The 23,765-nt window shown below is 42.9% G+C and overlaps 1 protein-coding gene across 6 annotated transcripts in view; it reads left to right on the forward strand.

Moving 5' to 3' along the window:
- Positions 1 to 1,071: 1,071 nt before the first annotated feature.
- HECW2 (HECT, C2 and WW domain containing E3 ubiquitin protein ligase 2) overlaps positions 1,072 to 23,765 on the forward strand; it is a 246,969-nt gene continuing 224,275 nt past the window's right edge. For 4 of the 6 annotated variants that reach the window (XR_005586030.1, XR_005586029.1, XM_039493848.1 and 1 more), the window contains exon 1: positions 1,072 to 1,900. The gene's annotated coding sequence lies outside the window, so the exon portion shown is untranslated. Of the gene's footprint in view, positions 1,901 to 2,298; positions 2,504 to 23,765 lie in introns of those variants that run through there. The other 2 variants (XM_039493852.1, XM_039493851.1) reach the window with 2 other exon arrangements.

Raw genomic sequence — 23,765 nt, forward strand, 5'->3', positions numbered from 1 at the left:
CTGTAGTTTTATGATAAAATAATATTTAGTGTTTCTATAACACCATTCACCTGAGGATCTAGAAGTGCTTTACAAATATTTAAGCCTCTCAATATTTCTGTGAGATAAGTAGCTATTGTAATACCTATTTTATAAATGGGGAAACCAAGCTATAGAGAAGTTAAATGACTTGCTCAGGGTCACAAAGTGAATCAGTCATTGAGCTGACAATAGAACTCAGAACAGAAGCTCTAACCCACAGACCTGTTCCATCATCCACTAGACAAAATTCCCACCCTGTAACCACACTGTCATTGGATGGTACACATCCAGAAAACAATCATACTTATTCTTACTACCTCAGCAACCCTTCACAAACAGTAAAAGCTTTCAATTTGAAATATAAAAATCAATTATTTTGAAAGGTTAAAATATTTGTAGGTATTACTCTGGAAATTTGTATGGGTTTAGAATCACATTTTCCTATTTAAAAATATTTTTCTCTCCTGTAGTGCAGTGTGAAAGACCACTACAAAGAACAGGGGAAAATGACTAAAAAGGGAAACAGTGAAAGTGGCTATACCTTCAGTGCTGTTAAATACACAAAGTAAACCAATTGGAAGAAAAATAGAGATGATCCTCTTTAATTGATATGGAGGATAGGTGTTACTGGTAGTAACAACTGTAGGTAAAACCTTTCATACAGAAACCTGATTTTTGTAAACAGATGCTTTCCCTTAAGCTAATATAAAAAAGGAGCCCCTGCATTACCTTGCCTTCTGAAATTCTGTGGGAAACTAGCCCTGCACCAGGGTCCTGCTATACACTGAACAAAAAAGAGGGGGCCAGCCCCAAATGGTTGCTAAAGTGCTTGCTAAATGTGCAATGGTGGTTTCATAGTTATGGCTCATTATTATCATGCTCACGTGGGGGGGGGGGAGAGAAAAGCCTCCTTTGGGGTATAATCACTTGGCAAGTGTCAGCTTCTGAGACTGGTTAACTTGCAGACCAGTGGCAGGTGAGTTATGATGACTGCTGTTCTCCCCACTGGTCCTTTTGAAGCCACCCCCCTCCCCAGGAGGGGGGCTAGAAAGGGACTGAGGCCTCTGGGACTCCTGATGAGGGACCCCCTGCAGCACGGCGCATTGAGGGACCCATCTGCAGCGGGGAGTGCCCAGTGCCCGGGACCGACGGCCAGGCTGCCACGACGGAGCCCGCTGCAGGGGAGAGCGGGGAACAAGCAGCTGGAGCTACCCACAATTCCTCCCAGCACCTTGCCAGGCTCTGAGGCGGAGGGGCCCCGAGGCCCCGCCGTGCCCGGGCAGCAGCTGGCAGGGCAGACGGGGCGGCTGTGGCGTTCTTCCCGCCCGCGGGGGAAGCGCGGCTGGCGGGAGTGACACCCCCCCCCATGGACGGGCCAGCCCTGGGCTGTGCTGCGGCGGGGAGAGCTCGGGAGTCAGGCACCCGGCTCCCGGCCGGCCGGCCGGCGCCCATAGACAGCGCTGCAGAGGGCACCGCGGGGCTCCCCAGGGCAGCTGCTGACTCAACCCTCTGAGGAGGTGGGGGGCGGGGAGAGGAGGGGCCGGGCCAGCCCCCAGGACCGCTCATTAGCCCCGTTGTTGTTGTGTTGGAAAGACAAGGTGCCGGGGCTCGGCGCGGCGGGAGACGGGGGGATTGAGCCGGCTGCGGCGGGGAGGGAAGTGGCAGGTTAGGCGGCAGCAGCCGCCTGCTGCAAGGACTGCATGACTCCCGCAGCCTCGCCTCGCTGCAGTCCGCCCCCTTCCCAGACCCGGAGGCTGCTGGAGGGGAGGGAGGTGCCGGTCCGCGGACAAGGAGGGGCCCTGCAGGAATCCTCGTCCTCAACGTGCAGTTTGGCTGGCGCTCCCCCTCCCCAGGATCCCGCCTGCAGACGCCGCTGGTGGTAAGTTGAAAGGGGGCTGCAGTGTGTGTGTGTGTGCGAGGTAGGGGGTTGGGGTGCGTGCACCCTGCTCGCTGCGCTTCTCGGAGGCGGAGTCGCCTGCTGCTGCTGATCATTTGCTGGGTTCCCATCCCATCTCTGCTGGTGTAGCAGGTAGAAAGGTGGATGGAGAATGAGCTGCTTTGGTTCGCCTCCGCGGCTGTTCTGCTCATTATTACGATGCGCTTCCGTTTTTTGGTTTGGTTTTTTTTTTTTTTTGGTACACAAGCTGTTGGAGATTTTTTTTTAAACTCTAAATGAGCCTATTTGATGAATATTCTCTAAGTGTCAGCCCTTCATCATAGGCAGAGGGTTAAATAGCTGCATTGCTTTTCTCAGTTTTTTTAAATATGTTGATGAAACTGTTTCTTATGGTATGAAGTAACCTGGAACTGCAGGCTTGGATGTATACATTTCCTGTGTGAAGTGCAATGGCAGATGTGTCAAGTTCCTCCATTCCCTATCTCTTCCAGGCTCGTCTGTTTCACGTGTGCCTGTGCGGAGGCAGGCTGCATGGATTTGTTTGTGCAGGGAAAGAAAAAAAATGCATTTGGGGGGAAAATTAAGGTATACATTTGCAGTAAACTAGTGAAAGTGGTTGTTGGATCCATAAAGTTTAAAATGCAAAATAAATGTTTTTGGAAGGAAATTTAAATAGTGGAGATTCACAGTCACTGGAACACTAATTTAGGATAACTTCATATGGAGGACATAGGCAGCTAACTGATGCACAAGCCCCGCTATAAAAATGGTCCTTAGGCTTTTTGTCTGTTTAATTATGACTGTGACTGTTTTCTATCCAGAAAACATTCTTTCTGTCTGTCACTTTGTGCATTGCATTTATCTCCTCCAGTGTTTCTCACTGTTTAGTATGATATTTATTTAATGTGATTCCCAAGATTTCCTCTAGTTTCTCGGATGGGAGAAAAGTGAATGGATTGACATAAATTCTTGGTATGTTGTATTGGAACTAGTGATTTTTCATGTTAATAATATTTTAATTATCTAAAAGAATAAGAACCAAATTATTGTATTTTGTAGTCTTCTTATCACTCTGGTTATTTTCTTATGTAGCGTGGAGATTATTTTTTCTTGGCGTGATTGATTTCTCTAGCTTCTTCTGGACAGATACCATTACAAACAAAGAGGGTTTTTCAAAAAGGAAAGAGCCATTTGTTTTTCTAAGAAGCTTTATGGTCTCAGTAAAAACTATAGGAGCCTATTGTGTGGGGACAATATTGGTTACCTAATTTAGTACTCTGTTAATCTAATGTTGGATTGCCATCAGGAGCCTGTATAGCTTGTTTATAAATAAAAGGCAGACCTTGTTTTCTCCTTTGCTAGAAAGCTATGTAAAAGTAGTCTCTATATACCATACAAAATCTTCACAAAAGGCCGAATCCTGAATTCCTTGTGCACCCAAACTCCCATTGATGAGCTTAAGCAATAGAGAATTAGGTCCTTACTTTACTTTAGAGATACTTTCAGTATGTTCTTAGCTGCTTTTCCTGTTTTCTGTTTGCAAGAGTGATGCATTTCTTTTAATCTTTGTTAGTTTCTAAATATTTCAATAGAAAATCCTTGCAGTGCTGAAAAACTGAAATTGATGTCATGGGTAGATGAGATAAACAAAGTTCTTACTAACATACTACCCAAATGGAAATTTTGTGATTGACTAAAAACTAATTATGCTTAATAAGTCATGCTTTATACTTTAGGCCTTAAGTTCATTTGTTTTTTAAAAATATCTAAACAGTCTAATCACAACTTCAAGGCAAACTTGTGGCATATCTTTCACTCTGGCTGGTACATTACTACAGCATTTGTTTTGGCTTGGAGCCATGGAATATCACTGGAGGGACCCCCTGTCTTCTTTAAAGGATACTTTACCATGGTGTTGCTTGTTTTCAAAATTGATTTCTCTTACAGAAATTTTTTATTGTTTTACATTTACCGTGATTTTCAAATCTGTTATCCAGGATGGTGTGTCCCTTTAAGCAGCTCAGTGAGTCCTTCTATGACGTTTATGGTGGCTGTCTGCCAGAACAATATGCTGTTTTGCCAGCTTTCCTAAGAAGAAATGGAACAAATTTTGCTTTGCAAGATTAAATAGTCATACTGAATTAAAAAGAAAAAGATGATTGCTTTTGTAAAGCCGTTTTAAAAACATTTAAGGAATACACTATTACATTTTTCATTATGTGGAAGCAGCCAAAGGATGATGTGCTGTGTGATATATGGCATAGGAAGCTTTTTGAGTACTGAACTGAAGAAACTGAGTCTGCACATCATGCTTTTAAATAGTTTCAAGTAAATAATTTTCCATGTTTCCTATCTTAATCCAATCCAGATTTTTCTGTTTTTTTTTTTTTTTAAAAACCCTGTGAGTATCAAATAGAACTAACATGTTTGATCCATTATATCCATTCAGTTCCACTAACTACAATGTAATTGCACAGATATAAGGAAAATAATTTTTACTAATCAATTTTTGTCAAAGTATTATTTAATTGACTTAAATGGGACTTAAACATGTGCTTAAAATTAAGTATATGTTTAAGTGCTTTGCTGAGTTGGGGCCACAGAACGTAGGAACTGGTGGGTTTCATAACACAGGATGAGAAAACGCCTTCAGCAAAACCTAGTTGTGTTGATGATTTTGATGCTCTCATTAAGGGCAGGGGTAGTTGACAGCCGGACTGTGGGTAAAATCTGGACCACCAACACGCTTTTGAACAGACTGCAAAATCTTTTTAGTTACTTATTATTGTTATTGCCATGTGGAAAATGTTTCTCTGGAGTCTGGACCTTGATTATAACTTGACCAAGAAATTTGGACCTTGACAAAAAAGTAATCGACTATTCTGTACTAAGGGGGTGTACTTATAGCTCTTGTCTGCATGTCCCCTATTCACGGTGAAAACTCTCTAATGTTATGGCAAAGGGGTTGGAGGGCATTCCAGCTATTCATATGCCAAGATGAAAGTTAAAGTCAATGCCCAAAATATAGAACAACGGGTAAAGAAGCTTAATAAAATCTAGTGAGCTGTTCTATGGTACTAGGCTCTAGAGAGAGGATCTGAAACAGGCTTGGGCCTGAAGTGAATTGTGCTCTCCATTACTGGCCTGAATGCGTTATAAAGGCACATAGGATGAGTCCTCAAACTTAACAGGAAAATGAGATTTTTGCTTGCATTATGCATATCCCTTTATTCAACAAAAGAGGGTATAGAGGACTGTTGGTAAGAAGTGGTTGCTGTCCACTGTGAGGTTTGTGGGTGTTTGGGAGCATGTGCAGGTTTATTTGCTAGATCTGATACTGAGTTTCTGTAGAAGGCAGAGCTATTGCAAATTTTTGCAGCATATGCTAGTTCATTAAGCTTTTTAGGTAATGTCACAGGAGGCTTTTGTCCAGTCATATTAGTGCCCTTGCAATGTTGAGAAGTATATGATTAACTGTTATCATTATTATTTACTTTTAATATATGAATTTAGTACCTAAGAAAAATGCCAGATCAACTTTTCTGGAAACTGAAGTCCCTTGTGTATCTACCGAACAAGTATAACACAGAAAGTACTCCTCTACCTTGATATAACGCCACCCGACATAACACGAATTTGGATATAACGCAGTAAAGCAGTGCTCCGGTGGGGGCTGTGCACTCTGGTGGATCAAAGCAAGTTCAATATAACACAGTTTCACCTATAACACGGTAAGATTTTTTCGCTCCCAAGAACAGCGTTATATCAAGGTAGAGGTGTAGTTCAGGCTTCCTCTGCTGCTATCTCCAATATGTCTCATTCTTGATCTGGAGGGCTACCTCTAGTGGAGAGACTGGGTTGAGTCTCTGTGCCTGTTCAGTTCATGGTTTTCTGCTGAGATGGTCAGTTTTGTTGGCAGCTGTGGTGAAGAGTTATATAACATAGACTGTTACTGGCATTTGAAACACCCCACCACCTGTCCATGTAAAATACCTGAAAAATATAATTGATTGATGGGTAATCTGAGCTGCTTGCTCTCTGTGGGTGGGGGTGGGGTGAGGGGAGGGAAAGTAACTTGGTGATCTTTAACCGAATAAATAGCTTGTTTCTCTAACCTTTATACAGCTATTGGAACACAATAGAGGAAATCCCTTGGGAACTAAGTAAAGAATAAACAATTGTAATATGAAAAGAGATCAGCTGAGCTGTTAAGTCTCTCTTGGAGCCAACTACATCCCATTCCAAGTTGAGAAAAAACATGTGTAGTGTTCTGTTTGTGAATCAACATATTGGACACACTTTTTTTTTTTTTAACAATTCATCATGTGGCATTTTAGCCATGCAACCTCTAATAACATTGTCATGTACCTGTAATATTTTAATTTGGTCATTTGTATAGAATATCAGAAAAAATATTGGTTGCGGGGCTACACAGCTACTGCTATATAATGCATGACTCAGGCTAGTCTGGTTCTCCTCAGCTTAACTCCCAGGACTAAGATCATTCTGATTCCTACAACTCTGCTGCCTGCCCCACAGTGGGGACTGAGGGTGTAGCAGGGTGGGACCTTTGGCCTGTGAGGGTGAGACCTGGTAGTCCTATCCCATCAGCCCAAAGCCCATCAGCAAAAGCCCAGGTCTCTTACCTCTGGCAACTTTTTTTTTTTCCTTTTAACTGTACTGGAAATTGGCCTTAAGTTGTGACAAGTTAACAACTCAACCAAGTACCTCAGTTAGGTACTAAGTAGGTTCTTTAGTACTTGGTTGAGTTGAAGGTGCTGTGACAACAGCAAAAAACTCCTCTGGCCTCTGCCAATTGGCTTGTGGGAGAAAAAATTTCTTTCTGATCCCAAACAGGAGATCAGCTAGACCCGTAGCATCTGCTAGTTTGGTTTCCCCTAACTAGTTCAGTGTGTGTAGGGTGGGGTGCTGGAATGGAGCCGAAAGAGGTGCCACATGGCCTCTGGTTAAATCCCTGGATCTGGGGGGCGAGGGCCAACTAGCACTCCTACCCACCAACTCACCAATGGGTTCCAGAGACCACAAGGCAGGGGTGGGGGGAGCAGGACGGAGAGGAGTTACCCAGTGTCCTTCATTGCGTGTCTCTCTCCCTTGGAGCTGGCGGTGAAGGGGAACAGCCCCAGCAACATCAATTTCCCCAACCTGTTGAGACAAGAGGGTGCATTTAATCTGGACACAACAGCAAAATTAGGACTGAGAGATGGATGGATTTTAAGCATCAAGCCATAACTTGTTGCCTTCCCCCTCCACAGAGGAGACAGAGTGTTGAAGTTGGAGACCTTTCCCTGAGAGGGCCACAATGTCTTACCTTGGCACAATCCTGCCTGTTTCACAACTTGCTTATGCATTCCCCATATTAAAACAGTGTTAAGATATAGTAGGTTGAACTTTAGGCATGAACTATCTTAGTATCCCTTTAAATCCACCAGTAAGCAACAATTATTAAATAAAAACTAAGTTAACAAGCTTTGTTTTCTGCTTCTGTAGATAAGTTTGATTTCTTTCACATTTGTTGATAAACCTATATGTGTAAAGAAAATCAATATAAGGAAATTAATTAAATAGTGCATACTCTTGATATTAGTATGTTATAAGGTTCTTGGTTCTGGCAAGGAAGGACCCCTCATATTAGTCTTTTTCACTCACATAAATTGATCTTTCCAATGGTGCTCTAAGCGATACCATCCACTTGAAATCTAGTAATTTAAAAAACACCAGTTAGTTTCACACACACTAGAAAGTAGAGAAACTGACTACATATACACACAAAGTGTTGTTAAATGCACAAAGCATTAAACTGGAAAAAAGTAGAGAAACATATTTTTCTCTCCAGTCTTTCATCTGTAGTAGTTGCAGGTATTACAAGTAACTATAGTATTTAAATGCTTTTCTGATAAATGTGATTCTTAAGTTGATGGCATCCCTTTAATAGCAAATGAGACATTGTTAGGTGCACATATCCATATATTAAAGTTAATTAAAGTATACATTGGTTAAACATATGTGAGGATCATCTTTTTTTCTAAATAGAGTAGATTTACCATTTATGAAAATAAGCATTCTGCAGAGCTTGGTATTCCAAATGCCTTAGAAATAAAAAAAAGCCTGGAGCTTGAACTTCAGTGCTGAAGGGGAAAAAGAATTGGCTGGAGCTGTCTCACAGACACTCAGTGTGTGTGGTTGATATTCAAAAGATGAAAAGCAACATCTAAAGAGTAAAACATTTCTCTTTCAGCCAGATCAGCCTAGTGCATTCTCATGTGGGCTGTAGTTCAACTGTAATGGGTCTTATTTGTCAAAAAGTTATTTTGGAGCCGAGTCCACAGCCCTTACTTAAATTGAGTAATGCTTTCTCCTGCAAATAGTTGCATTCAGAACTGAGCTCTTTATTCAGAATGGATTCTTTATTAATAAAGAATTCCACTTAAGGAAAAAAGAGAAACGTTGCTGTTGCAGGACTGATCTTTCACTTTTACTCATGTGGGTAAATTCATGTGTGGTTTTTTTTTTTTTAATGCTTTAGAGTCTTCTGAATGACCCTAAATTTACTATACATTTAAAAACAATTAATTGGATGAGCTGGGATTTTGGTAATGAAGCTTTCACTTTTAGGTTGCTCATTTGAATCTTGTTGCTAGTGACCAAAAGTTTTAACCATTTAATGGCTGTTCTGTGGCCTGTGAAAAATAAGTTAGTGGTCTCAATTCAGATCTATAGTGAGCTGATTTGGAAGAAGAGGGTGTGTGTTTGTTAGTGTTTCACATTGTCATGTTTTTAAATTCAAGCCTTTCTAGACATAACATTTGCTGAAGAAAGAAACAAATAAGCCAGATTTTCACTTGATGTAAACTGGCCTAGCTCTTTCTGGAGCTTTACAACAGTTCATGATCAGGCCAGTTTCAGTTATTAACCAGACTGGTATCACCCAGTGTGATTTGATGTAATGTACCAATTCTCTTTTTCTTTGTCATTTTGTTCTATGATTTTTGAAGACACTAGAATGTATTTCCTTAATAGCAAACTTGCTTTAAAAATGCTATGCAATATGGTTAGTCTCTCAGGGAGTTTACTACAGAGAAAATATCAAAATAAATTGCATTCAACAAACATAGAATTCACACTGTTACATACAGCCAAAATGTTTTATAATATGTATGTTATATCTTTTTATTTTTTCCTATGAAGAGTTTCGTTACTGGGATGTTCTGTTATAGCTAGTCTTCTCTTTTCTGGACTTTAAAAAACAACCTTAAAACAGTACAGTCTATTAGGACTTGAATTAAAATATTTTCTCTCATTAAAATGTAAATATACATAATATTTTGCATTTCTGTAGCTATTTGAAAAACCTCTGTACCATACAAGTACAATGCATGCTTGTGATTTTTCTTGTCAATCCATTGACTGGAATTAGCCATAGTTGGTATATAACTTATGGAGTATGAATATTCTGCAGTGTGGCTTGCTATTTTAGTTCTGTGACCACATTTTCATCTACAGGTAGTTGTTGAGAGTTTATAATGTGCCTGGGATGTTTTTTATTGAGAAGATCAGAATATTAAATGTATTTTATATGGCAACTGACAATGAAAATAATTTGTACAGGGACTGTTTGCACAGAAAAAGAGCAGATATTTTTCATCCTACATCCATGTACACAGAGGACCCCCCCCCCCCATCCCCATGGGGTGAGGGAGGAGGAAGTTAGCTGTCTGCACAGTAGTGTTCACCCCAGACTATGCAACAGGCCCTGTCTTGAAATCCACAGCGGGGAGAAAGGGCAGGGTTTTGAGCAATCTTGACATTTGTGTTCCTGGCTTGTCCCATAGATCACAAAGCATGTGAGATCTGGGAACAAAACATTTCCAGTCAGGGGGATCTGGCTAGGGAACAGTCTTCCAGAGGAGATTAGATGACTCCAGAGTCTGTCCATCTTCAGGAAATGTTGCAAAGCTTTCCTCTTTGACAAAGCCTTTTCACCATAAGTGGTGCTCACAGTATGAATGCTGCTTCTGCCCTGAGCCTCCTGCCAACCAGCTCCCTCTCTACTCAAAAAAACCTCCTCCAAAAACAAACAAACAAAAAAAAATTCTACCCTAAACACAGTTTGATGCCCAAAAGGGAGAAATGGTTGAGAATCCATGAAGTTCACTAGGGATTTTGGTATTGCTTTGCTTTGCTTTTATGTGGAAGATACTCACATATTAGAGTGATGTGTGGTAGCATAAAACCTGCAGATAGATAGATAAATACATTGTCCTCCCGCTGTCTTTATGAAACTCATGGTGGGAAGATGGAGCCCCTAGACTGTGTTATCTTTCTGCAGCACACGCTCTGTCCCCCAAGATGGGAATATCCCATAAAGAGCAATACTTGGGACTGTCTCCCCATTTGGTTATGATGTTCCAAATCACAGATCTGGTAGTTTTAAGCTCAATGTGTGCATTTTAAGAGTCCAGGCAATTTTATGCAATATTTCATTTTGATACTTTGGATCTCTTAACTAAACATCCCCATTATATGCTCCTAATCATACTCGGTAGTTAAATACAGCATGTAGAAACTGAGTTTTAAAAACATTCAGAAGATATCAGTTCTCTACCATGTTTTAATGATTCTGTCGATTACTTTCTTTAGTATTCCCCTGCCGTCCCTGGAGCTTGTTCTCTTCCAATTCCTTCCTCCACTAATTCTTTCTCTCTTTGATTTTTGTCTTCAGTCATCTGTGCTCTTCCTCCATAGTTTTAATCCCTCTCTGAGACTTCTGTCAAGATTGCCACTTAATTAACCACTGCTCTGTTCCCACTCTCACTTCTGTATCTCTGGTTGTCCTTCTTTTCCACCAGCATTTTCTCAGCATCTTTCTGTTGCTACTTTTCCAGATATCTCCTCCCAACCCCTGCCCTTCCAGTCTGGGGGACTGGAAAGCTGTAAATTAACCAGGGGGTTGGACCAGAAAATGATGTATGTGATATGTATGTAAGATCTTGGCCCCACTGATCCATCTATGGTAGACTCTAGCCATGGTAGTAGGGTCTGTATAGGGTGAGTAACTATGCTTCTCTTTCCTGCCAAGCTCTGCTTGTGTTCTGACTCGGAGAGTGGCAGTTTATGTTAACTTTCCCCAAATACTGCTGCTGATCTCCCATATCCCTGCAACCGGTATGCTGCCTCCTAGCTTTTGCTTCCCCCTCCTAACCTGCCTCTCCAGGAACATGTTTTATGGATTGGAAAAATTCTCTATTTAGAGAAGGTGCATCTACCATGGCTGCTCCCTTCTACCATGTGCATGAGGCAGGGGGAGCAGAGAACTTTTAGGGTCTATGAAAAATATCTAGACAGTGTTTTAAAGGCTTTGCCTGTGCATGTATTTTATCAAACAGAAATAGTTGTTATTGGTCTTCCTCCAACTCCGTCACAGGAAATAAAGCCTAGGAGCAGGACTAAACACAGAAATATTTGGCAACCACAACTTGTTTCACAGCACTTTTAAAATCTCGTACGGATTCAGAGAAAAGCTAAAAGTGTGTAGGCACACGCAGAGTGTCACCTGAAAGTGATGCTTTCCAGTTTGTTAAAACTAAAATTCAAAGCCATTACTGAGTTTAAAAGAAACAAACCCTTAAGGAACAGGAGTACTTGTGGCACCTTAGAGACTAACAAATTTATTTGAGCCCTAAAGGCTATTTTTAGGACTTTTTTTTTTTTTTTTTTGTGCACCTGTAATTCCAGAATAACATTTTTCAGGTAACTGGTCAATAATGTTTTGTTAACTTTGAAAGAGAATTTTATTTTAAACTTGTGCTCTGGGTAATAAGTAGATTCAAGCAACATATTCTTAGCACAGATTTTCTCTCAGGTAGTGCCTACAAAGGCTCTTCAGTAGTGACTGCCTTTTTTTTGTTAGGATAGTGACACCCTGATTTATAAACTCTCTCAGAACCAGGGCCACCCGGGGGGGAGGGGAGGAGAGCCCTTCGCTCGCTCTGGGTCTTTGGCGGAGGGTCCTTCAGTGCAGTGGAAGACTCGGAGCGAGTGAAGGACCCACCGCTGAAGTGCTACCGAAGCCTCGGATTGCCACCCGGTGAGTAGGAGCGCCGCAAGTGGCGGGGTGGGGGGAAGGGAAGCCGCGATCGGCGGCACTTAGGCTGCTCTACCGCGGCCGCTTCATTCTTCGGCTGCATTTGGCAGAGGGTCCTTTCCTCCGAGAGGGACCTGCTGCTGAATTGCCGCTGAAGACCCAGCCCTACCCTACCCAGGCCTCTGAATCCTCTGTGTGGCCCTGCTCAGAACTCCTTATACTGTAGAACCTTAGAGTTATTAACACCTTGGGAATGGAGGTTATTAGTAACTCTGAACAAAATGTTATGGTTGTTCTTTCAAAAGTTTACAACTGAACATTGACTAAATATAGCTTTGAAACTTTACTATGCAGAAAAAATGCTGCTTTCTCTTTATATTTTAGTAGTTGACATTTAACACTGTACTGTATTTGCCTTCCTGTTTTGCTGCTGCCTGATTGTGTACTTCTGGTTCCAGATGAGGGGTGTGGTTGACTAGTCAGTTCATAACTCTGGTGTTCGTAACTCTGAGGAGCTACTGTATTCTGATTTGTTGTGCTGGTTCTGAGTACTATGAATATCATCATTATGTGTGAGTGTGGGCTGCGCTCGTAGAGACTCAGCTTTCAGTCACTGAATCTAATGAAATGTAGAGATGGTCCTGAGCTTCCAAATTTTGATCCTCAGTCCTTGGGTTTGTTCAGATCCTGGGTTCTGGTTAGGATGCATAACTCACAGGGGTGAAAGTAACTTAAAGGACTTGCCGGTACTCCAGAGTCCTGCGGAGGGGGAGGGGCCTCAACTGGAAGAGGCGTGGCCTCTATTGGAAGAGGTGGGGCCTTTACATCCCAGGGCTTTTAAATCAGGATTTAAAGGGCTCAGGGATTCATTTGAAGCTAGAGGCTGGGCCCTTTAAATCACCCCCAGGGCTACCAGCTGCAGAGGGGTGAAAGTAATTTACATTTCTTACCCATATGGTCCAATCGCAAGCAACCCACCTCTCCTACGTACTTCATGGATCCCTCCCATTGCATGACATACATAGAGAAAATAAAGCTACTATTACTACTACCAGTACTGTCTGTAATAAAACTTTACTATTGGAAAAAGCCTGAAAAAGTGAAAACTCACTGTCACATTTTTCTCTGTGTCTTCCCTCCTCCTCCAGCCAGGCTGCAGACACTAGGCTCTGTGCTTTCTCCCTGCCTGGCACTGAGCAGCAGCTGCAGGGGCTTCCCTCTAGCTTGCAGCAGGGAGCAGGGAGACTTGCTGAGGGAGGGAGAAGCCTGCCTCCTGCATAAGAACAGTTTAAACTCAGCTGTTCCCTGCTCAGTTCAGTAACATTTCAAAGAGGATCTGCAAGCAGTTTGGACATCATAACTATGATCCTCTGCTGGGGAGGGAATGGGATAGATTTGAAATTGGAAATGGTTACTGATTTTGATTGTGTTTTTTGTGTATAGGAGATCCCCTCATCCCGGGGGCAGAAAAGAACTGCCCCTGCCATGGTCACACACACACTCCCTCCTGCCCTCTCCCCCCCCCCCCCCTGCAACAACAACTCAGAGTGAAATTAACAAGGATGCCAGAAACGGCTTCTAACCGCAGGGAACAGCTGAGTTTAAACTGTTCTTATGCAGGCAGCAGCAGCAGGCATCTCAGCCAGTGTCCCTACTGCAAGCTAGAGCCTAGAGGAGAACCCCTGCTGGGGGCAGGGGGAGGAATGCAGAGCCTTGTCTGCAGCCAGGATGGGGAGGGAGGAGACAAGAAACCAATGTGACAGTGAGTTTTCCCCTTCCACCTGCTTTTATTAGCTCTGGATTTAAGCTGTGTAGCCAAAAGCTTGTATTTGTTGTGTATATTAGTATTGGAGAGAGATCCCCTCATCCCTGGGGGCAGACAAGGACTGCCCCTGCCATGGTCAAACACACCCTCCCCACTCCCCCCAGCTACTGTGAGTGAAATTAACAAGGATGCCAGAAACCACTCCTAACCTGGAGGGCTGAACCACTCAGGGAACAGCTGAGTTTAAACTATTCTTATGCAGGGGGCAGGCTTCTCCCCCCACCCCCTTAACCAGTCCCCTTTTCTTACTGGTCCTCCGTACCGGCTTACTTTCTCCTCTGATAACTCGTGGCAAATACTTTTAAAAACAGCCTGTAATACTCATGAGGATTTACAGATTGTAACTTGTAGCAGTGAACTATGTACTTCTTTCATTCTGTTTGAATTCTGATATAACACTCCAGTGCTGTCTGTCTCATTTGGGGCCCAGATAATCAGGTCATATTCCTGCAAAATCCCCATTAAACTTAATGGGAGTCTTGCATTGGTAAGGTCTGCAGAATCGTGCCTTTTTAAAAATACTTGTAAAACAACAAATTAGGTGTCTACGTTCATAAAGAAGAGCAGTTAGTAGAACTGCAATGCTCTCTATTTCAGAAAACTGGAGGCCAGCAAGCAGTGTCATGGAGGATGAAAAATGAAATGTGAGAATCTGTTTCATTGTAAATATTTGATGCAGCTCTGATGTACCAGCCACTTTTTGCTCTTCAGTTGCACCTAATGGCCAATCAAGAGTTATTAACTGAATTTCAGAAGCCTTCTCTTCAGATGAAAGTTAAATACATTCTGTAGAAAGGAATCCAGAGAACAATGTATCCGGTGTATGATAAAAATAACTCAATTAAGCATTTAATCATAATTGTGAAGTTGGCTAAATTCATTTGTCTGGAAAAGAATCCAACAGTTTATGTCCTCTATATGTGGAATGTATGTCCATCACTAGTTGAATAAACAAATAATATACAATATAATCACAATATAGCCTGAGTCCACAACATTTGGTGTCAAATTAATAATTAGAAATACAGAGCTCTTCACCACACAACACAAAAGTGTACAGAAAGGGAGATTCCGTAAAAAGAGAGAACCCACCAAAGCAATGATATGAGGCAGATTCCCCATTGCCTTTATATTTTCCTCCATTTGTCTCATCTGTTTGGTATTTCCACTGCACTACCTTCACATTGGTCAGATACCAAATTAAGAGTTGTGTTAAACTTGTTCATAAATGACCCTTCTCTCTGCTGTTTCCTGATCTAGTCACAGTTACTATTTCTTCCTCTGCCTTCCTCCCCTTCAGTTTAAATGGATGGATGGATAGCTTGTCTGGTTTCATTATAGTTTCTAAGAATGCTGTGGCTTGGATTGACCGGATTGCATGTGCCAAATAATAAAAATTATAGCTTCAGTTAATACCTCTGAGTTGTAATCTTGTGACTTCTAGCAGTGATACTGCTGTGAATCAGTGTCTAACCTTGTGCCTCTGGCAGCCACAATACACCTGGGGGTACTGTTTCTTCTTTCTATAGCAGTGGAGGGACACTGTCATAAAAATCTAGTGATTCAAATAACTGGCTCCTTCTATGCTGCCATCAGTAGATTCTGCACGTTAAATGACAGGCTTAAAATATTACATTGGTATTTATTAAATCATTTGTCGTCTAAATCAATAGGAATTCAGAAGCACTTGTTGAAATAATTGTTAGCTGTGTCGTCCACACAGTGAGAATGCAAGATCCATATTTATTTAAATTAGGTAATTTAAAATGCATTCTTTGATAGGGATGGATTATGATGATGATTGTAGTAGATTGAGGAACATTTACATATAACAACAAAGATGTTTAATAATTGTGAGGTGAAAATAGGCTTGGGTGTTTGGTTTTTAGAAATTTTTGATAAATTATGAACATTTTTGAGTGAAATGTGAAAAGCCATACTTTGAATGTGGAAATAGCCATTTAATGACACATGACATAAAATAAATACAACTTGTTTTTCATATAGCTTGCATTCCTGTATTTCAGTTCTCTCTCCATCATGTTGATGAGGTAATCTGACATTTTCATATTATCCCTCTTAGAAATTCTGTGGTCCTGGTATCTAAAGAAGATTCAGAAGAAGACTAGATCTGTAAGGATAACCATATTTTGCTTTGCTAGCCCTGGGAAAAAAAAAACCTTACCTGTCTACTTTGTGTGCAGCCCCCTCACCCTTTTTTTTGTGAGTGTGTGTGGGGGGGCTAGTTCCTTTTTGCTCTTTACTGTTTTATAAGAACACATTATAGCCTTCAGAGTGAATGTATTGTTGTTAGTGACTCTGAAGAGGCCGATTAAAAAAAAGTCAGGCCTTGGTTTTTGCTGATTCCAGAGTTCTAAGTAGCTCTGCATCTTCTTCCAAATATTTTGGCACACCGCTACTGCGTGCCTCTCTAATTTTGTGAGGGAAAGAAAAATCTTTCATCCACTCTTTTGGCCTGATTCTCCTGTCATTTACACCCGTATAAATAAGGAGTAACTCCAATGCAATTAATAGAGTTAGACTGGCGTAAATCCAGTTAGGTAACGTACATGTCTGTGTAGACTGTTGTGTTGTTAACCCTTTGCTCTTGTTATGCTTTGTTCCTACTGTTGGGGTTAAACAATCCTTTGTTTTGTGAAGGCTGTTTGATGTTGGCCTATTCACACACAGCTCACTGCTCCCAAAGGGAAGAGTTGCAGGGCTCAAACCCGTTCGGCTGCTGGCACACAGAGTGTAGTAACCTAGACCCAGTGTGAGAATCGGAGAATCACAGCATTGAGATTCCACTGTGATACAGGGCCTGTCAAGTAATGGAGGGGCGCACTGAGCGAGGCTAGAGCCAGGTCAAAGGTGCAAAGGTCCTTGTTACTCTTCATGGCTATCTAATGGGGAAAAAACAGTACAGAGAATTTTGTTTCAGTTCCAGAAGAAGATAAATGTGATCATTTTAAGAATATTTATTAGGCATTTTAGTTCTGGTCTCATAAGCTATCCTTTTTTTGCAATGTGTACCATTCAACTGAAGTACGTTCTCTTGCAATTCAGTCAGCTTTATGGTATAGTACATCCCTATATGCTTTTTTTGTGGAAGAAATGGTTTGTTTTGAATTGCTTCTGGATACATTACGGACAAGCTTGGAAAAGACTAGAAAAGATAACTGATTACAGTATGTTGAATTATTTTTGGATTTGTACTGTGGGGTGAGGATAGAACTCTAGTGAGAACAACCATTTTGTGATTTTTTTAAATCCGGCTGAGCAATGATGAGTAAAAAGTAACGAATAGCAAATGTATTTGATAGAAAACTCAGGCATGGATAATTTGAACCGTTTTGCACTTGATTTTTATCACGATTGCTTGTTCACCTGAAGTACTAGTACTTCAGGAAGACGCCAGAGATAATGGGCTGAATTCTGATATGAAAGTACTCATTGTTCCACAAAATAATGGGTGGGTGGGAATTTTGTTGCAAATTGTCTACATCAAAAAATTGCTAACTTTTTTGTTTTCAGAAAAACAAAAGTGAAGAAAAAGAACAACAGTTCTTCAAGTGTTTGCTCATGTTGATTCTGTTCTAGGTGTGTGTGTCCACGTGTGCGGTCTTTGGAGACTTTTTTGCCTTAGCGGTATCCGTAGGGTCGGCCATGGTACCCTCTTAAGTGCCGCGCTTATGTGTCGGTATATTAGGTGCTGCCGGCCTTACGCCCTCTCAGGACTTGGCTACACTTGCAAGTTTAGAACTCATTAAAGCAGCTCCAGGCACCTTAACTCACGACCCGTCCACACTGGCAAGGCACTTAGAGTGCCTGGACTCTGCAGCTGGAGCGCTCCTGGTAATCCACCTCCACGAGAAATATAACGCTGCGCCTCGGCTGAAATGCCCCAGCGTCCGTGTGAATGAGGTGTTGCATTACTGCGCTATGATCGGCCTCTGGAAATGTCCCATAATCCCTTTAAGTCAAGTGCCCGCTCTTGTCATTGTTTTGGAATCAGCTGCAGGAATGTGGATATAGCCTTTCAAAGCTCTGTTTCTGACAGCTGGCATGCTTATCTGCTCTGGGACAAAGCAACCATTAGTGTGGAATGCTGCTTGTTGTGGCGGAGCAGGGGAAGGGGTCTGCTGCTGTCTGAACTTACAAGACAGCATAATGACCTGCTCTCAGCCCCCCAAACACCCACTCTCTCTCCCCCCACATACACACAACACACTCCCTGTCACACTCCACCCCACCCCCTCCATTTGAAAACCACGTTGCAGCCACTTGCATGCTGGGATAGCTACCACAATGCACTGCTCTCTGTGGCGTTGTAAGAGCTGCTAATGTGGCCATGCCATTGCGCTTGAATCTGACAGTGTGAACACACTGCAGCGCTTTCCCTACTGCGCTCTCTGAGGGCTGGTTTAACTCACAGCGCTCTACATCTGTAAGTGTAGCCATGCCCTCAATTCCTTCTTACTACCCATGGTGGTTAGTCGGAGCGCCTTTCCTTGCCTAGGAAGGGTTACCGGTTCTTCTACTTCAGTCTTTGAGCCCTAGGGCCTTGTAAATAGTCTGTTTACAGTAGTTAGTTAGTAAGTAGTTAAGTAGTGTAACTAGAAATAGAGTCCCAAGGGGGACTTTGCCCAAGGCGGGGCATGTCCCAGTCTCTTTTGTCCCAGAACTCAGAAAGAGGGAGACATTTGTCTGAGGGCCCTCCTTATGGAGGCTGCTCTCCACCTGGCATCCAAGGCTTCCGGGCTGGACTCTGCCCCTAGCACTTCAGCCTGGGTGCGCAGCTCACCCCCAGCACTGGCTCCACCCGGCACTGCTCCCCGTCGCCAGTGCCTAAGAAGCAGTCAAAGAAGCACAACTCCCTGGCATCAAGCAAGAAGGGCCAAGGGACTTCAGGCAAAGGACCCAGTTCAGGCTGCCAGTCCACACCAGAGCCACATGGGGATGCGCCCCTCTCCCCCATGGGGCCCCTTAGCTGCCTTAGGGATCTTCCACCCTCTCCTGGGAGCAGTAGGGGACCTAGACTTGTGGCAGGGCTGACGGATTCCCAGGCTTTCCCAGCCCCCAGAGAGCAGAGGCCTCTACTTGCGCCACCAGCCCTAAGGCTCCCTCCCTGCAAGGGCAAGCCAGCCGTAAAGATCCCCCCAGAGGACGGGCAAATGACACTGGTCTCCGTCTCCATGACCCAGGTCTCTGCCCTCTCAATGCGTGTCGCCTAAAGGGATGCATCAGTCACCATCTCACTGACGCCGATCATCCTCCTGCTGGCTGTCGTCTTGGTGCAGATCCCCATCTCCTAGAGCGTGGGAGCAGTCTCCCTCATGGTACTGATCCTCCTGCCTCTGGCACTGATCCACCTACTCAAGGCACCCGTGGCAAAGGTTAGCTGCCAGACACAAGCTTTGATGGACCCTCTGTGGTAACCAGAAGGTGATTCCTCCTGTGCGGAAAGGGAATTCAGCCCATCTCCAGGACAGCACTGGTGTGATTGGGTGCCTGAGGCTGTGTTGACCTCCACTATGCCATCATGGCAGCAAGGCCAGTGGCTGGTGCAATGGCCCCACTGGAGCACATGAGGCATATCTGTGATACTGATGCCTCCTTCCATCTATTCCTTGGCCATCGCCTGGAAGGAGCAACCAATGGCACCAGCAGCACCGGGCTTGGTGCACGAGGTGCACTCGGAGGCCAGGTAGAGGAGCAAGCGCCCACCCTGAAACCCTCCTCACTCACAGGGGATGATGATGCCCCATGGCCTCTCCTGGTGATCCAGTCATTGTCGTCGTCCCTCTTGTGCCAGCCCGCCAGATGATTTTAAAGAACACCAGGCCCTGCTTCATAGAGTGGCTATGAACTTGGGCTGCATCTACCCCACCTGTGTTGTGCTACCAGTACACAATGGGGTCCTAAAAATAGCAAAAGAAACTCCATCTTCCATTCTTCCCACCTCCAAGAAGGCCAGGAAAAAGTATTTTGTCCCAGCCAAGGGCTTTAAATATTTGTATACCCACCCGCCTCCAGGCTCGCCGGTCATCTCTGTGGCCAACGAGAAGGACAGATGGGACAAACCAACTTGACCCCAAAAATAAGAAGGCCAAGAGGCTTGACCTTTTTGGAAGGAAGATTTATTCAACGACCAGCGTTCAGTTCTGGGTGGCTAACCACCAGCCTCTCTTGGGGAGGTACAACTTTAACTTATGGAACTCCCTCTGTAAGTTCAAGGTGTCCCTGCCACAGGACTCGGTCCAACAGCTAGGTGCTCCCTCCAAATGACATGGGATGTTACCGATTCGGCAGCTCAGGTGGTCGTGTCAGCAGTGGTCATGAGTCTCAGCTTCTGGCTTCAGACCACTGGCCTGTCCTCAGAAATGCAGGCCTCGATTGAAGATCTTCTCTTTGATGGGAACCGTCTCTTTGACAAGCAGACTGATGGAAGGCTACACGGTCTGAAGGACACTTGGGCCACCCTTTGTTTGCTAGGTCTGCATACACCATAGTCTGCAAGGAAGCAGTTCCGGTGGCTCCTGCTGCCAAGGCCTCGGCGGCCTTGACAAGGGCCTGCAAGGAGAAGGGCTAGAGACACAAGTTTTAGTCATTGTCGCCCTTCTTCCTTCCGCTCACCTGAGCAACCCAGCCTGGCAAAGCATCACGGGAGCCAGAAGCATTTATTTTGAGAGTGCGCTTGAGAGCGATGCCCCAGTCAACTTCCTGGATCCACTTTATTCTTTCCTCAACCATCTTCATCCCTACCGTTCAGCCCGGTCGTGGGTCATCTCGGACTGTTGGGTGCTAGAGATTATATCTCAGGGCTACACCTTACAATTCTCTTCTGTTATTTATACCTGAATGTCTTGGTTTGAGAAATCAGTATGAACTGTGACTTTTGTGACATTTTTATTTGCTATCAATCAAATGAACATCGTTGAGTAGAATGAGGCCCCTTGTTAGTACCATACCTGTTCAGTCCAGAGCATCATTTTTTTATGCGTTTATTTCTTTGTTTCATTGCAAAAACAAATTATTTTTAAGTGTCAGAATTGAATGGTTTATGAAGGCAAATTACAAATGGTGAATAAAAATAGGGATACATAAAGCTATTTTAAAAAACCCTACAAAACTTTGGAATAGGAGGAAATTTGAATTAAAATTTGGAGAAGTGCACTACAATGCAGGATAGCTGAGTATGAAGTGTAATCTGGGATTACTTTTTGGAGAGGCATCCTTTTTTAAACAAGCTTACAAACATCTTTTGAGCTTAATTTCAATAAAATTCTTACAGCTTTAGATCAGTGAGATTTAAAATGTAAATATATTGGAGGCTCCTTTCTTTTCTCTCTCCACATCTTTCCTATGGGATGTCAGGAGTTTGGTTTGTTTGTTTGTTTGTTTTTTCTGGTCAATTGACTGGATTCAGGACCCGTGACTAAGGATTAACAAAAGCTTTGGTTAATCCTTTATTCTGATAAAAAGGGAATGTTTTAGGAACCTCAATGAATACGTATGTTTTCACTCAGCAGCTTTGTTTAGATTTTCTTGAAATTACACTGTTGGGGAATATCAATGAGAATATTCAATATTGGGGCAAATAGACACTAAAACTGCAATCAGTCTTGTGTTTTTTGCCCAGGGATGCAGTGTAACTAGCCTGCATAAAGGAAGAAAAGGAGACTATTTTTCTGTTTTAGTGCTCCCAGTAAAACTAGGCTTGCTCCACAGCTGGTCCTGCTGAGAAAAAAGCATTAAAGATCTCCATAATCATTGATTTGGCTTTCTTAGCACTGGTGTCTTGGGATTCTCCTGGGAAGGACCTAAAAGCTGCAAAGAGAGGACCTCTGTTTTCTACTGGGGAGTCAGGTTTAACTGAGTGCTCTTGAGTGCAGCCCATTGTGAATTCATAAGCATTCATGAATAGTGAAGCCAGGCTATAGTAAATTCATCAAAGGCTTTCTTGCACTGGATATGCCTTTTGCTGCTGTCAGTTATTCGGCTTCTTTTTCCTTTAGAAGTAGGACATATTCTGCTTGCTCTCCTGTGGCCAAAATACTAGATAAATGCTTCTGGCATCTTTTTCCATCCCCGCCTCCCAACTTCTTTCCTTGCATGAAAATATGTGTAAGCCTTTACTGTGTGTGTGTGTGTGTGTGTGTGTGTGTGTGATATAAATGTTGGTGTTTTTGACAGGGATTTAAATAGCGCAAGCCCTTTGGATGATGGAGGTCTGGCTTCCATTCTGTGGAAACCTCCCAACCATCTATTTCAGATTTTGTTGTCTCTGAGGGATACGCTGAAGTCTTGCAGACCCAGAGCATATGGGAGAACACATTCTGGTGAGAGCTTGTCAGAAACCAGCTTCCTCCCCTTGATCAGGGCCCCCTGAATATTGGTTTGGATATCTCAGAATACAAGTATTTTGAGTCAATGTCATGGCTGCCCCTAAGCTTCCCCACCCCCCCAAATTGTACATCTTATACTCATGTCTAATACAAATTGTACCCTCTTCCAATTTTGTGGTACCAGCTGCCAAGACCTCTCACATATTCCTGGCAACCAATCTGTCCTTTACTAGTTGTGGAAGCTTCTCTGGATCTTTCCTTGTCAAAATCCTGTGCCTCATCAAATTCTTTTCCCTGTAAATCCTGACCCCAGCCTCCCACCAGCTGTATAAACCCTTCTGTAGCACATCTCTGACCACTGAGAACTGTGGGAAACTCACAGTAGCCCAGAACCTCCCAATTTCTATGTTTCCTGGCCGAAATGCTAATATTTTGTTGTGTTGGCTGAATGGTTCTAATAGTGATGATGAACATTTATCAGTGGAACTGAGTGTCCAGCATTGATTGATAGGCTAGTTCTTTTCCAGTCATCCTGGTTTAAAGTAAGTTTTTCAGAGTGAGAGGAAGAGACAGTCCAGTTAAAGTAAAATTAAAAAGTTAAAATTCACAGCCCATCTGCATAGGAGTGAATTCCTCCCTAAATGAATGGACAAGAATAAAACCTAATTACCTAGTGCTAGCGTTAGTTTAGCAGATGCTTGATATTGGGGTAAAAGACCAAAACAGAAAACAAATCTTTCACAAGTAAAGCTTAGAAAAGGAAGAGCCCTGATTGGTTAGTTAAATTCATCTGTATAATCTTATACAACATGTATGACTAGCCCAAAGTGCTTTATCTCCAGGGTGGCCTTCGCTGTAATCTTCGCATGCAAACACTTCCTCATGTAAATAGGATGTGAAACTATTATTTATCTTTGTATAACCAGTGCATCTAGTGAGGATCTACTGCAGAACTTCAGGTGTAATATTTTCTTGGAGGCAGTGCATGTCAGAAAATAGAGTGGTTTATGCTGAATTTAGAGGGCTATAATTAATCTGAATTCTGTTACACATACCCTTTTGATCATCTTAAAAAAATAGAAAATACATATTTACTAGAAGCTGTGAAACTAAAGCTTTATTTACAAATAGCCACATGTGCTTTTGCTGTCCAGTTTTACAAGATGCTCATGACCTTCTGTAAAGTTACTGAGCACCAGAGAGTTGCTTGGCTATTGAGGATTAAGGAAGTGTCAGTAGTGTTGGTCCTTTCAGTTTCCATAGAGAGTTAAGAGAAAATGTAGGACTTCCACCCATTTATTAGCTGAACAGAATCAGTCATGATCAGTTTTGACTATCCTGTGTCTCAAGCCTGGCCTACACTAGGCGTTTAAACCGGTTTTAGGAGTGTAAAACCGATTTAACGCCACACCCGTCCACACTGAGAGGCCCTTTATATCGGTATAAAGGGCTCTTTAAACCGGTTTCTGTACTCCTCCCTAACGAGAGGAGTAGCGCTAGTATCGGAATTACCATATCGGATTAGGGTTAGTGTGGCCGCAGATCGACGGTATTGGCCTCCGGGCGGTATCC

Source organism: Mauremys reevesii, linkage group 11 (genome assembly GCF_016161935.1).
Source record: "Mauremys reevesii isolate NIE-2019 linkage group 11, ASM1616193v1, whole genome shotgun sequence".
Classification (NCBI taxonomy): Eukaryota; Metazoa; Chordata; order Testudines; family Geoemydidae; genus Mauremys; species Mauremys reevesii.